The sequence below is a fragment of the Lissotriton vulgaris genome, chromosome 7 (genome assembly GCF_964263255.1).
Source record: "Lissotriton vulgaris chromosome 7, aLisVul1.2, whole genome shotgun sequence".
Classification (NCBI taxonomy): Eukaryota; Metazoa; Chordata; class Amphibia; order Caudata; family Salamandridae; genus Lissotriton; species Lissotriton vulgaris.
This window is the reverse complement of record NC_141695.1, coordinates 1,070,813,717-1,070,829,567: the sequence shown is the minus strand read 5'-3', so window position 1 is coordinate 1,070,829,567 and position 15,851 is coordinate 1,070,813,717.

Genomic DNA, 15,851 nt, shown 5'->3' with positions numbered 1-15,851 from the left:
TTCTCTACCTTGCACCCTTCTCCTCTCTTCCTTGCACCCTTCTCTTCTTTGCCTTGCACCCTTCTCCTCTTTGCCTTGCACCCTTCTCCCCTCTACCTTTCACCCTTCTCCCCTCTGCCTTTCACCCTTCTCCCCTCTGCCTTTCACCCTTATCCCATCTGCCATGCACCATTCTCCCCCTCTGCCTTGCACCCTTCTCTACCTTGCACCCTTCTCCCCTCCACCTTGCACCCTTCTCCCCTCCGCCTTGCACCCTTCTCCCCTCCGCCTTGCACCCTTCTCCTATCTGCCTTGCACCCTTCTCCCCTCCGCCTTGCACCCTTCTCCTCTCTACCTTGCACCCTTCTCCCCCTCCGCCTTGCACCCTTCTCTACCTTGCACCCTTCACCTCTCTTCCTTGCACCCTTCTCCTCTTTGCCTTGCACCCTTCTCCTCTTTGCCTTGCACCCTTCTCTTCTCTGCCTTTCACCCTTCTCCTCTTTGCCTTGCACCCTTCTCCTCTTTGCCTTGCACCCTTCTCCCCTCCGCCTTGCACCCTTCTCCTATCTGCCTTGCACCCTTCTCCCCTCCGCCTTGCACCCTTCTCCCCTCCGCCTTGCACCCTTCTCCTCTCTACCTTGCACCCTTCTTCGCCTTGCACCCTTCTCTACCTTGCACCCTTCTCCTCTCTTCCTTGCACCCTTCTCCTCTTTGCCTTGCACCCTTCTCCTCTGTGCCTTGCACCCTTCTCTTCTCTGCCTTGCACCCTTCTCCTCTTTGCCTTGCACCCTTCTCCTCTCTGCCTTGCACCCTTCTCCTCTCTGCCTTGCACCCTTCTCCTCTCTGCCTTGCACCCTTCTCCCCTCTGCCTTGCACCCTTCTCCCCTCTGCCTTGCACCCTTCTCCCCTCCGCCTTGCACCCTTCTCCCCTCCGCCTTGCACCCTTCTCCTATCTGCCTTGCACCCTTCTCCCCTCCGCCTTGCACCCTTCTCCTCTCTACCTTGCACCCTTCTCCCCCTCTGCCTTGCACCCTTCTCTACCTTGCACCCTTCTCCTCTCTTCCTTGCACCCTTCTCCTCTTTGCCTTGCACCCTTCTCCTCTTTGCCTTGCACCCTTCTCTTCTCTGCCTTGCACCCTTCTCCTCTTTGCCTTGCACCCTTCTCCTCTTTGCCTTGCACCCTTCTCCTCTTTGCCTTGCACCCTTCTCCCCTCCGCATTGCACCCTTCTCCTATCTGCCTTGCACCCTTCTCCCCTCCGCCTTGCACCCTTCTCCCCTCCGCCTTGCACCCTTCTCCTCTCTACCTTGCACCCTTCTCCGCCTTGCACCCTTCTCTACCTTGCACCCTTCTCCTCTCTTCCTTGCATCCTTCTCCTCTTTGCCTTGCACCCTTCTCCTCTGTGCCTTGCACCCTTCTCTTCTCTGCCTTGCACCCTTCTCCTCTTTGCCTTGCACCCTTCTCCTCTCTGCCTTGCACCCTTCTCCTCTCTGCCTTGCACCATTCTCCCCTCTGCCTTGCACCCTTCTCCTCTCTGCCTTGCACCCTTCTCCTTTCTGCCTTGCACCCTCTCCCCTCTGCCTTGCACCCTTCTCCCCTCTGCCTTGCACCCTTCTCCCCTCTGCCTTGCACCCTTCTCTACCATGCATCCTTCTCCCCCTCTGCCTTGCCCCCTTCTCCCCCTCTGCCTTTCACCCTTCTCGGCCCCCCATTTCCCTCTCCCTGCGGACGCCCATGGTGTGTTCTAACAAGCGTGCTTACCTGAGGGCACCATTTTGCTGCCTCGTCCCTTCTCATGTGAGCTTTGCCCTGGAGAATACTCTGTCTGGGGGCCCCACCCCATCCTTGTCCCTGTCTCTTCTTGTCCCTGTCTCTTCTCTTCTCTTGTGGGGTGAAGCCCCCACCCCATCCTTGTCCCTGTCTCTTCTCTTCTGGGGTGGGCCTCCCACCCTCTCTTCTCTTCTCTTGTGGGGTGGGCCCCCCACCCCATCCTTGTCCCTGTCTCTTCTGTTCTCTTGTGGGTGGGCCCCCCACCCCATCCTTGTCCCTGTCTCTTCTCGGATGGGGGCCTGTCCCTGTCTCTTCTCTTCTCTTCTCTTGTGGGGTGGGGCCCACACCCCATCCTTGTCCCTGTCTCTTCTCTTCTCTTGTGGGGTGGGCCCCCCCACCCTCTCTTCTCTTCTCTTGTGGGGTGGGCCCCCCACCCCATCCTTGTCCCTGTCTCTTCTGTTCTCTTGTGGGTGGGCCCCCCACCCCATCCTTGTCCCTGTCTCTTCTCGGATGGGGGCCTGTCCCTTTCTCTTCTCTTCTCTTCTCTTGTGGGGTGGGCCCCCCACCCCATCCTTGTCCCTGTCTCTTCTGTTCTCTTGTGGGTGGGCCCCCCACCCCATCCTTGTCCCTGTCTCTTCTCGGATGGGGGCCTGGCCCTGTCTCTTCTCTTCTCCTGTGGGGTGGGCCCCCCACCCCATCCTTGTCCCTGTCTCTTCTCTTCTCTTGTGGGGTGGGCCCCCCACCCCGTCCTTGTCCCTGTCTCTTCTCTTGCTCTTGCTCTCTGAGGCCCCCACCCCATCCTTGTCCCTGTCTCTTCTCTTCTCTTGTGGGGTGGGCCCCCCACCCCATCCTTGTCCCTGTCTCTTCTCGGATGGGGGCCTGTCCCTGTCTCTTCTCTTCTCTTCTCTTGTGGGGTGGGGCCCCCATCCCATCCTTGTCCCTGTCTCTTCTCTTCTCTTGTGGGGTGGGCCCCCCACCCTCTCTTCTCTTCTCTTGTGGGGTGGGCCCCCCACCCCATCCTTGTCCCTGTCTCTTCTGTTTTCTTGTGGGTGGGCCCCCCACCCCATCCTTGTCCCTGTCTCTTCTCGGATGGGGGCCTGTCCCTTTCTCTTCTCTTCTCTTGTGAGGTAGGCCCCCCACCCCATCCTTGTCCCTGTCTCTTCTCGGATGGGGGCCTGTCCCTGTCTCTTCCCTTCTCTTGTGGGGTGGGCCCCCCACCCCATCCTTGTCCCGGTCTCTTCTCTTTTCTTGTGGGGTGCGCTTTGTTGAGAGGAGAGAGTGGGGGCCGGGCTCTGTGCTGCCTCAGAGGAGCAGTGGAGACTGATGTCTCTGGTGCCCCCATCCTCTTTCCGGGACTGCCTCTGGCTCTGACTGAAGAGAAACAATGTATATTGATACTTTGTTTCTCTTCAGTCAGAGGGAGGGGGCGAAGGGCTCCGAGCAGGCTGCACCTGCTGCAGATGCAGAGAGAGAGAGGCTTGCTTCAGCGCAGACCTCTCTCACAGCTCTCAGAAGAGCTGAGGGGGCCGGGGACCCCTGGGGGCCCCTTCATTAACTGTAGAGAGTGAGGCCCCCCCCCGCACTGCGGGGTCTGCGGGGGCGTTTGTTACGCCCCTGCTGACCTATGACTATTAGCATGGAGCTGTCATTAAAATCCCAAATGTTTTCTGTGTTTAAGGAGTGTTCACTTGTAGACGGAGTACAGTCTGCGTTAGGCCTCGGATTTAACATTTTGGGGTCCGAATAACTAATCCTTGACTACAAAGGTCTTACGACTTTTACTTACACGTGTCTGTTTTACAAACATTGGGGCATATTACCAAGCAAGAGCGAGAATTATCGCTATTGCTTGGTTAGAGACAAAAATTTACCGCAGCGCTGCGGCGATTTTTACCGCAAATAAACCTTGGTATTACCAAGGTTTAACGCAAATGCGGTAAAAATCGCCGCAAAGCATGAATATCGCTGAAAAGTCAGCGATATTCATGCATTAGCGAGCTAATGCTCTTAGCCATGTTATCCACCTCCCATTGGATAACATGGCTAAGAACTGCTCAGGGCAGGTGTTAGCTTTTGGAGATATTCCCGCTTAGCGCGATTATCTCCAAAAGTTGGTAATAGGAGATAGCGATGTTAGCGAGTGTTTTCAGTCTCTAACATCTTGGCACGCCCACTTTGCATCTCATTAGTGATAAATATCACTGACATGCAAAGTGGGGCCCAAGATGGTCGCTATCTCCTACTAGCTGTCACTAACTGGTGTTAGCGGCAGCTAGGTAATAGGGAGATAATTTTATCTCCGCTTTCTTGGCTTTTAAAGCCAAAAAAGCGGAGATAAACCCCCTTGATAATATGCCCCATTATTCTGTATTTTAAGGCAATTCTAAAACTGTCTTAAGCCAGAAGTGCTCGTCAAAATACTCTTTTTAACCAGGGAAGAACTATACTAAGACTTAGCGCAGGTCACAGCGTTATGTGAACATTTTCTCTCCTGGTTTAAGAAAGCCTCTACACTATTTTACGCTTGGAAATTGTATTAAATTAGGCCCTCACTGTTGCTAAACTCTTTGCCTAAAAAGCTAATTCTGTGACTATATTATATTCACTAATTTCATTAAAAGTAACGACCTTCTGTGGGTCTCACATGGTTCCAAAGTTCTCTTCTTCACCTAAATGCATCAATTATGTAACCTGCTGCACTGTGAGATCTAGTCCTTGAGCCTAACTGCCGGTGCAGGGTCAAGACTAATTTGCATATGGCTGAGTCTAAACTTGAATGACATGGTGAGCAAAAAAAACGATGGATTTAGGCCCAGATCTCTGTACTAGGGTGAATGTATGACATTTTTCTACATTCTGTCCATCAATTGTTCTATTTGCATTTGTCACCCCGAGTTAGAAGGGTATGCCCAGACCTGGGTCCCGTGCTCTCCATGCCACTGGAGTGAAGCTACCTGGCTGATGAGGGCTGAAAGCCCGAAACCGGTCCTAGGATGCGTGTTTCCAGTCCAGGGAGGGCCTAGCCTGGCAGTTTGGGCTTGACTGTTCACATTGTGTGCAGGGTCAAGACTGATTTGCATATAGCTGGAATGGCATGGTGACCAAAAAAAAGATGGATTTAGGCCCAGATCGCTGTACTGGGGTGCAAAATGACATTGTTCTGCATTCTGTCCATCAATTGTTCTTTTTGCATCTAAAAGTGTCTTAAGCCAGAAGTGATCGTCAAAAGACTCTTTTTAGCCAGGGAAGAACTATACTAAGACTTAGTGCAGGTCACAGCTTTATGTGTACATTTTCTTTCCTGTTTTAAGAAAGCCTCTATACTGTTTTACGCTTGGAAATTAAATTAAATCAGGCCCTCACTGAGATAAACTCTTTGCTTAAAAAGCTAATTCTGTGACTATATTATATTCACCAATTTCTTTGAAAGTAACTACTTTCTGTGGGTCCCACATGGTTCCAAAGTTCTCTTATTCACCTAAATGCGTCAATTATGTTCCCTGCTGCACTGTGTGATCTAGTCCTTGAGCCTAACTGCCCAGTACTATCTATGGTCACTCTGGCCAGTGTAAAGGCCTTTTTTTGTCTGGCCAAGTTAAGTGAGTTTGTGCTGTTCCTCTGACTTGAAAATGACTGAAGTTATTCTTTCGGGGCAGGGAAATATTAATGTGGTGCCAAGTCTGGCCATTTACTACTTTGACCAAGCCATCCCAAACTTTGCACAGATCATCTTTCAGGCGAACTGAGCTCCATTCTGGGCAGTTTGTTGTCTCTGATGCTCCAAAGAACTCTATCCTTCATGGGTTGGTCACTCCAAAATGGGATGTTTCTGCATGTCTCGGCACCTGTCACCTTTTGCAACTAATACCAATGTAGTCCAGAAAATGCACACATAACCCGGTTGTACCTGTAAAGAAGAAATAAGCTAGCAAGTTGTTTATAATTATGCCCAAACTTCTTTTTCAATTTATGAGAAAATGCCATCGCTTATCTACTATCAGTAACATGTGTACTTTATTCTGTTATCATAACCATCAAAGCATACAATAACAATACTACTTCATAGACACAATGCCAAAAACACATTATATATTTATATTAAACGTCATTAAAAAAAAAAATTGGCAAGTAGATGTACCACCCCAATCACTTAGTTTAGACACAAATACAAAAAAATCAGAAGAAAGCAAAGACCAAAAGTGTACACAAAAAACTTTTCATACAAATGGCCATAAGATGCTCACCATTATCTGGGTAAGGAAAACCACTATATCACTGTAAGAAAGTCATCTCGTTTTCCCTGTTAACCCCCATTTTCTGACTGGTGTTTACTGAATCTGACTGTGCCCTGGGCTCTGCTAACCAGGCCAAGGGCCAGTGCTCTAATGTTAAAGGTATATCGTAATTAGGTATAATTACAATTGACAAAAGCAGACTCCTGTAATCCCTATTATATAATAAGGCAAGTGAGATTTAAACTATCTATAAGTCCCTAGTACATAGTAGGGCACACTTAGAGGCCCAGTGGACTTCCTTCACTGGAGTGTGCACTACTGTGTTGCCTGCAGTCATTTTTAAAGTCAGTCCTACCTTGCAGACTGTCTTTAAGGGTAGGTTATATGCAAATTCGAGTTCGGAATTAAAGGTACTTTCAAAGTGTCAATGTTAATATTGGAAAATATTATATCAATGCACGACACGATATATGCATGTAGAATAACGAACTTGCATCACCATTGATAAATTCACCAGATATGACCTTTCCTTCAACCCGAGTCAGAAGTACGTGGTCATGAAGTCTGGTGACCTAGGCCTGAAGAAACTGATAGACAGATCTCAGGTGGAGTGACACATAACCCTTAGCCGAATGCGGGAAAAGGTAAACCCAGATCGATCCCACAGTTAGGAAGCAACTCCACACTGATCTTAGGCGATTGGACCCAATAAAACACATTTGGCTGGAGGGCTCCATAAAGTCAGATGCCACACTAAGTTAGGAACACTCAGCCAATCAGAACACAGCATGCACACTACATGCAGTCATCATGTGCTCACCATGTTGGACATCTGGACACGTACCCACTGGCCCCACATTGTGTCCATACAAGGTTTCTTCTCAAATGACCAGATTTATGGCCCATGTGTTTAATTAGGCTGACTGTTCCTGTTTTGCCAAATGCCTTTTTTCTTTCATTTCTTCAAGGTAACTTACATTTGAGCACCATTTTGGCAAGCCAGTCATGAGAGATTGGTTTTTTGAGCGCAGCTGTAGCCATAGGAAAGCGACCCCTCCCGTACGGATTCACATCTGCGCAAGGTGAGCAGACACTAAAATTGATTAGAAGTTAGCTGAATCCATGGGGCGGCGGTCCCTCCTTAAGCTGCCGTCAGTGGGTAAGAGACTACATCTGATCCTTAATCTCAGCATTTAGATTATGACAAACTATGAAACAGCTCAAAGATTTTACATGAGCACCCTGCTACTAACAGAAATCTGAGATATTGCCTATTTTATGTGCCCAAACTGAGTAGTTAAAAGGTAGCCTTGGAGGCAATCCCTCAGAAGTCACCTCTGTTCGATAGTCAGCACGCTAGGAAAGGCTTAGGTTGTTTGTTGCTTGGACTGCTGGGCGTGACACAGATGGTACACTTGGTCCTTGGTTGTGATACTGGGGTGGGGGCTCATCGCATGGACCACTGGGGGGTGTGATATAGAGCCAGCATTGAAATCTTACTTTTTTAGTCTAAAGGAGTTTTCTTAGTGCTTTCAGTTTCTTAATACTGGTGGTGTTTAAAAGGGATCACTGACTAAATATCGAGGGACAAAATATAGACTACCCAAAAAATAGATTCCAAAATATCGACGGACAAAATATCGAATTCCTATCTACAAACAGGTAAGTACCAAAATATCGACCCCAAAATATCGTTTATATATATATATGTACATTATAAAAATATCGAATTTCTTAAAATTAATGTAAAATTAAAAAATATTAAAAATAAACAGCTAAAATATACTTAAAAATACTTAAAATTATTAAATACCTAATTTAACTTATAAAAAAAGAAATACAATCATATCTGTTAAAACATATATATATATATATATATATATATTAAAAGAATATTAATAAAAAATACACAATATTATTACCGTAGGATAGCGGAGGTATAAAAATTTCTATTCCCACTCCTGGATGTGCAACAGTAGGGAAAGCTTTGGATAGCGTAGGGGTAAAAATTACTATTCCCACTCCAAAGTGTGCAACAGTAGAGAAAGCGTTGGATAGCGTAGGGGTAAAAATTACTATTCCCACTCCAGAGAGTGCAACAGTAGGGAAAGCGTTGGACACCGTAGGGGTAAAAATTACTATTCCCACTCCAGAGAGTGCAACAGTAGAGAAAGCATTGGATAGCGTAGGAGTAAAAATTACTATTCCCACTCCAGAGAGTGCAACAGTAGGGAAAGCGTTGGATAGCGTAGGGCTAAAAATTACTATTCCCACTCCAGAGAGTGCAACAGTAGGGAAAGCGTTGGATAGAGTAGGGGTAAAAATTACTATTCCAACTCCAGAGAGTGCAACAGTAGGGAAAGCGTTGGATAGCGCAGGGGTAAAAATTACTATTCCCACTCCAGAGAGTGCAACAGTAGGGAAAGTGTTGGGATATCGTAGGGGTAAAAATTACTATTCCCACTCCAGAGAGTGCAATAGTAGGGAAAGCGTTGGATAGCGCAGGGGTAAAAATTACTATTCCCACTCCAGAGAGTGCAACACTAGGGAAAGCGTTGGATAGCGTAGGGGTAAAATACTATTCCCACTTCAGAGAGTGCAACAGTAGGGAAAGCGTTGGATAGCGTAGAGGTATAAATTTCTATTCCCACTCCAGAGAGTGCAACAGTAGAGAAAGCATTGGATAGCATAGGGGTGAAAATTACTATTCCCATTCCAGAGAGTGCTACATTAGGGAAAGCGTTGGATAGCGTAGTGGTAAAAATTACTATTCCCACTCCAGAGAGTGCAACAGTAGGGAAAGCGTTCTACAGCGTAGGGGTAAAAATTACTATTCCAACTCCAGAAAGTGCAACAGTAGGGAAAGCGTTAGATAGCGTAGGGGTAAAATTTACTATTTCCACTCCAGAGAGTGCAACAGTAGGGAAAGCGTTGGATAGCGTAGGGGTAAAATGTACTATTCCCACTCCAGAGAGTCCAACAGTAAGGAAAGCGTTGGACAGCGTAGGGGTAAAATTACTATTCCCACTCCACAGAGTGCAACAGTTGGGAAAGCGTTGGATAGCGTAGAGGTATAAATTTCTATTCCCACTCCAGAGAGTGCAACAGTAGAGAAAGCATTGGATAGCATAGGGGTGAAAATTACTATTCCCATTCCAGAGAGTGCTACATTAGGGAAAGCGTTGGATAGCGTAGTGGTAAAAATTACTATTCCCACTCCAGAGAGTGCAACAGTAGGGAAAGCGTTCTACAGCGTAGGGGTAAAAATTACTATTCCAACTCCAGAAAGTGCAACAGTAGGGAAAGCGTTAGATAGCGTAGGGGTAAAATTTACTATTTCCACTCCAGAGAGTGCAACAGTAGGGAAAGCGTTGGATAGCGTAGGGGTAAAATGTACTATTCCCACTCCAGAGAGTCCAACAGTAAGGAAAGCGTTGGACAGCGTAGGGGTAAAATTACTATTCCCACTCCACAGAGTGCAACAGTAGGGAAAGCGTTGGATAGCGTAGAGGTAAAAATTACTATTCCTACTCCAGAGAGTGCAACAGTAGGGAAAGCGTTGGCTAGCATAGAGGTAAATTTTACTATTACCACTCTAGTGAAAATAAAATAATATAATTCACATAATTTTCAATTAATCAATTATTAAAATGTAATTATCAATTAAGAATTAATTAATTGTCAATTAAAAAGTGATTAACAATTTAGTCTAAATAAATACCAATTAATTAACATATTTAATTAATTATAATTAAATTACTTCCCACCCTATTCCCCTATAAACCCACAACCCGCTACAGAAAATACATTAATTTAATTCACATAATAATCTATTAATCAATTAATTAAAAATAATTTTCTATTAAGAATTAATTAATTACCAATTAAAAATTAATTAACAATTTTTTCTAAATAAATACCAATTAATTAATTAACATATTTATTAATTATAATTAAATTACTTCCCACCCTATTCCCCTATAAACCCACAACCCACTACAGAAAATAAATTAATTTAATTCACATAATTATCAATTAATCAATCAATAAAACATAATTATCAATTAAGAAATAATTAATTATCAATTACAAATTATTTAACAATTTATTCTAAATACCAATTAATTAATTAACATATTTAATTAATTATAATAAATTACTTCCCACCCTATTCCCCTATAAACCCACAACCCGCTACAGAATTAAATTACACAATAATTAAATAACATAAAATGAATTACTTAAAATAAATTACAAAAATATATACACTTTTCACACATATACTAACATAATGAACGCTTAAAAAATGCGATATTATTAAAAATTCGATATTTTTAAGAAACTATATTATGTACTTCGATATTTTGACTGTCTATATTTTTAAAATCGATATTACATTACTTACCTTCAAATGATATTTTGGATGTCTATATTCTGTCCATTCAATATTTTGTCCATTCTATATTTTGGACTCAATATTTTGGTTTGTCTATATTTTGGAATCGATATTTAGCCCATTTACCGTTTAAAAGAAGTGAAAGGTGTTATTCGCTTGAACCACTGGGTGTGACATAGATAGTACGCATGACCCCTAGGTATGACCTAGGGTGTAATTCAGACATTAGGAACAAATTTGGACCTTGGAGATTAGTGTCTAGCTTGTTTTTGGGCAAGGAAGGCCTGTAGATGTCGAGGTAGTCCTTCTTATCCATGTAAATTGTTACCATTTTAGTGCTTGAGCCGATATTGACAAACTATTGGGCTCACTTAGTCCTGTATAATGTGTAGAGCCTCCCCTTGTCATTGGGCAGCATGCACTAGGAGCAGGCTAAGATTTTTGGACAAAGTCCTCATTTGTTCTCTGTAATTTTTTCTCTTTTACTTCTGTAATATCATGGCATTCAATTGATGCATTTTATTCTTGATGTTGTGGTACTGATAAACTATTGCAACTGTATTCTATGTTGAATGTTATGTCCAGTTAACAATTCTTTGTGCTTATGAAAAAGTTGTAATTCATTTACATTTTTCTGTACCGCTGCTAACAAGCTATTCATAAAGTTTTGAATCAACCATGCACTTTCTTACAGATTGTTATTTGTCATATGTGTTGCTTTATTTACTAAGTGTGTTTAATGCATCTTTGTCCTAAACTGAGCTCAAAGTAAAGTAGCTAATTCCAACACAATCCCTTGTACATATTTACCCCACGATCAGACTAGAATTTTGGATTATCTAAAAAAAGTGTGAAGCTAGAAGTGTATTAGTCCCTCAAACAGTTCCCAACCCATCATGGAGTCACCTTTAAACCATTTGCAAAATGGATTCCCCACGTAGGCTAAAAGGTTAGATACATTTTGCACACACAAAGACACATGCATTACCCTGGCCAGTAATCTTTGACCGCAACATAATCAAACACACGTGGACGCACATTCAGACCAAATATGTAGGGAGGAAAAAGGCTAGAAGAGAGGCACTGTTAGAACTTTGAACCATCTTCAAGGTGGCTCCGATCTACAATCATGTTCCAGAAACCACAAGCAAGGTGTCCGCACCTCCCCCACCATACACAGGCATACAGGTTCTTTTTCTGATGCCTGCCATCCCAACTGTTCCTGTGCTGGGCAACACCAAGCTGATGTTTGAGGGGCCGGAAGGGCCCACCACTGCACAGGGAGCCCGAAAGGGGGGGTTGCCCAAATGTCTGTCCCAAGAGACTTCAGCCTCACCCCAGTTTGGTGGTAGAATACCCCGAAGCTTGACCCTCATCTTTATTTTATTTATTTATTTTATAAACTTGTATGGCGCAACAGCTACCCAAGAAGGGTTTCCCGGCGCCTGAGAACACAGCATCATTGATTGGAGAGTATAGCTAGGTCATTCAGGTTACTGATCGAACAACCAGGTTTTTATCGCTTTACGGAACTTGGAGAGACTTCCCTCTTTTCGTATGTGAAATGGAAGTGAGTTCCATATGGTGGGACCAAGGTGGGAAAAGGATCTTCCTCCCATCCTGGAAAGCTTGAATCTCGGCACGCAGAACTTTTCAGCTGATTGGGACCGTAAGTTTCTTGTAGGGATATAGGGATGTGCTAATGTCTGAAGATATTTCGGGGCAGTGCCTGATTTAATTTTAAACATGTAGTTTAAGGCCTTAAATCTGATGCGATTTTCCACCTTCAGCCAATGCAGTTCGCGTAGGTAAGGGGACACGCTGGTATTTTTAGGGATATGGCAGAGAAGTCGGGCAGCCGTATTTTGTACTAGCTGTAATCTTTTTATGACTGCTTTATTTGCCCCCAGATACAAGATGTTCCCGTAGTCAAGCCGAGATGTAATTAAGGCATTGACTACTGTTTTTTGCATGGGGACCGGCAGCATCCACAGAATCTTCCTGAGCCATTTGATAATGGTGAAGCAGAGACCCACTACTTTGCTTGCCTGTTGCTTCATGGACAAGGTATTGTCTAGGATTACTCCCAAATTTCTTGCCTGTGGCACTGGTGTTGGAAGATCACCCATCTGTGTAGGCCAGTGTGATATATTCCAGAGCTCTGTATGTTTGCCCAGAAGAAGGATCTCCGTCTTGTCTCCATTTAATTTCAACTGGTTAGTTGACATCCAGTTGAAGATGTTCAGGAGACCATTTTTGAGAGAAGACGATGATGAAGATTGGGGTTCAGATAGTGAAAAGACAATTTGTGAGTCGTCTGCGTAAGTCATAAAAGTGAGTCCAGCTTTCTCCACTAAATCTGCCAGGGGTCTCAGATATAAATTGAAAAAGAGCGGGCTAAGAATGGAACCCTGTGGAACCCCGTGAGGGGAGTTAAAATGTCCAGAGCTTGCAGTGGCAGAAGCTATTTGATATGTACGTTGGCTCAGGAAGGATCTGATCCATTGCAGTGCCATTCCACCGATTCCATTTTTTTCAAGCGTGGTGAGTAATCTATTGTGCGACACAGTGTCAAAGGCTGCGCTTAAGTCGAGTAAAATAAGCGCAACCGTTTGACCGTCGTCGAGGAGTTTCTTGATGTTTTCAGAAATTCCTAACAGGGCAGTCTCTGTGGAGAAACCCGCTCGAAAACCAGATTCAGTGGGGTGAAGGAGGGCATTATCATCAGAAAAAAGGGTAAGGGCTGTGTGTACATGTCTTTCCAGACATTTGGAAAATGCTGGAAGGAGTGATATAGGTCTATAATTGGCTAATTGTTCCGGGTCAGCTGTAGGTTTTTTCAAAAGTGGGGTCACTATGGCATGTTTCCATAGGGGAGGAACTGTGGCCAGCTCGAGTAATGAATTTAAGGTTTCTGCAATGATTTTAAGGGCAGGTGTTTCAAGAAGTTTTATTATATTGACAGGGATAGGGTCATGTGGAGAACCTGATTTAATCGATTTCAAGAGGGAAGTAAGGGTATCGGTTGTAATGGGCGGACACTTTTGTAGTGTTTGATTTATAGTAGGATTGTATTCCCAGTTTTCCGTAGGGATGGTGTTACAGTTGTTCTTATCAATCTCAACGATTAATTTATCCACTTTATCTGAGAAAAATTGGGCTAAGTCTTGACATTGCTTCTCACTGAGAGGGCGTGGTGGGGCTGTGATCTGCCCACCCGCAAGGTCTTTGACCGTGTTAAACAAAGTTTTAGCTTTGTTTGCAGCTCCTGTTATGGTTTCAGCTACATATGTGGCACGTGCTTTTTTACATGCGGTGTGATAAAGATTTCTAGCAGTATTATACCTGTTTTTTTTATCAGGGTCAAAATCTTTGCGCCATGCTCTTTCAAGAGCCTTACACTTGGTTTTTTCCCCTTTCAGTGAGTCATTGAACCATGGGGCAGGAGGGCGATGTACCTTGCCCTTGTGTTTAAGAGTGGGTAAACAGGATTCTACTGCATTGGTAAGCCATAATTGAGTGGCATTAGCAATGCATTCCATAGTATTGTTCTTTTTAGGCGGATTCAAGCCAAGTGCAGAGTTCAGCTTGGAAATATCTATGGATTTCCAATTTATTTTAGGCTGGGCTGATACCATCTTATGGTCTATGGAGGTAGTAGGTGGTATGAGAGTGAACTTAATTAAAAAATGATCAGACCAACAGACCGGAGTGGAGTCTTTCCAGGTAAGTTGTTAAAGATTTGTAAGGATTGGATCTAATAAATGTCCTGCCTTGTGCGTTGGTCCCGAGTTTAGGAGATGGATGTTTAGTGCGATAAGATCTTCTAACAGATTTACACTAGTTGTATTTGATTTATCCTCTAAGTGCAGATTAAGGTCTCCAATAATGGAGAAATTTTTAGACGGCAAGAGAAAAGGGGTGATGTAATTGGCCAAATCGGCAGCCCATTTAGTGCAGCTTCCAGGTGGCTGGTACATAAGGATGCCTGAAAATGTGAAGTTGGGTTTTCAAGCAGATTTTAAAGAATGCAGCTTCACACTCCGGGATTGTTAATGGCTCGAAGGTGCATGTATGTTTTTTGTTGTAAACAATGGCGATTCCGCCCCCTGTTTTACGGGTTCGATCCATCCTCAAGATCGCATAGTTGGGGGGAAGGGCCGTCGCTATGTCGGGGTCAGAGCCTGCATGCAATCATGTCTTTGTAAGAAATAGCGTGTTAGGTTTCTCATCTACTAAAAGGTCGAAAATGTCTAACCTGTGCATAGGCAGGGATCGACAGTTAATACTGTAGAATAGGCAGTTTTCATTTGTGGGGAACAACTGTTTGTGTAATTTACTACGCCTACTTCTGCGAGGGGGATATGGTTGGAAGGATGTGATAGTATAATTGCAGTGAGGACAGGCAGCTGTTCTCGTATGCGGAATGGCAAGTACAGCGCAGTTAGCATTTGGTACAGGGCGCAGAGCCATAATCTGGGTTGGAGACAGTACCTGTATGGGGGTGACTTTAGGAGCATAGTCCTCTGCCCCGTGCCCTGTCCTGGCCCGGACGGGCACAGACGGGCTAGTCTTAGGCGTGTCTTCGGCACGGGATCGGCACGGGTGCTGCGCATCATCGCTGTGCGTCTTAGACATTGTCACAGTTTTGAAGGCTCCGTGCTAGCGATCAGCACCGCCTCCCAGACACTCTACACCAATCATCCACCATGTTTAGCCTACAAACAATATACTCCACGACCGGCCCAGAACCTCATAGAAGGTCTAAACAATAACACAATTAGCGATAGCAAGGAAGAGGACACCAGTCCCTTATGATCTGACAGTGAGGGTGAGGATGCAGGAATAGTCATGCCAGAGACTGGTGGGACACCCAAAGACACACACCCACTATTGTCCATCACAGGCTGCCCTGAGCAGGGCCTCGTGGTCCCAATGCTGATAAACAGGACACTTTACCACTGTCTGCTAGACACGGGGTGATGAGGTTTGCCTGCAGGACGGGACAGTCCCCCTATCAAAGATCACTGCAACCATGCAAGGGGTCTCGGACACTGTGGCAGGGATCCCCTTTACAGAACCCCTCAAGCTGGAGATGACGGGAAAAGGCAGAGGGAACAATTGCTGCACTTTCCCTCTTCCATGACTAAATCTTGGGAAGGGACTAGGGGTGGGCATAGTTCGCGAAGTAGCGCTACGCGAAGTGCACTTCGCACTAAGCGAACTTCACGTAGCACTACGCGAGCTGCGTAGTAGCATATTCGCACTGTGCAAGATGCGTTTTCAATGATTGCACAGTGCGGACAAGCATCCGGCACTGTGCAATCATTGAAATCGGCATCTTGCACAGTTCGAGCTGTAGTTTTCTGCTGCGCAAGTGGATTATTACTCGAGCGGCAGCTTTCTCAACGTGAACAGGTAGATTCTCATTGAGAGCAGTCGCGAGCATGCGCAACCACTCACAATGAGAAA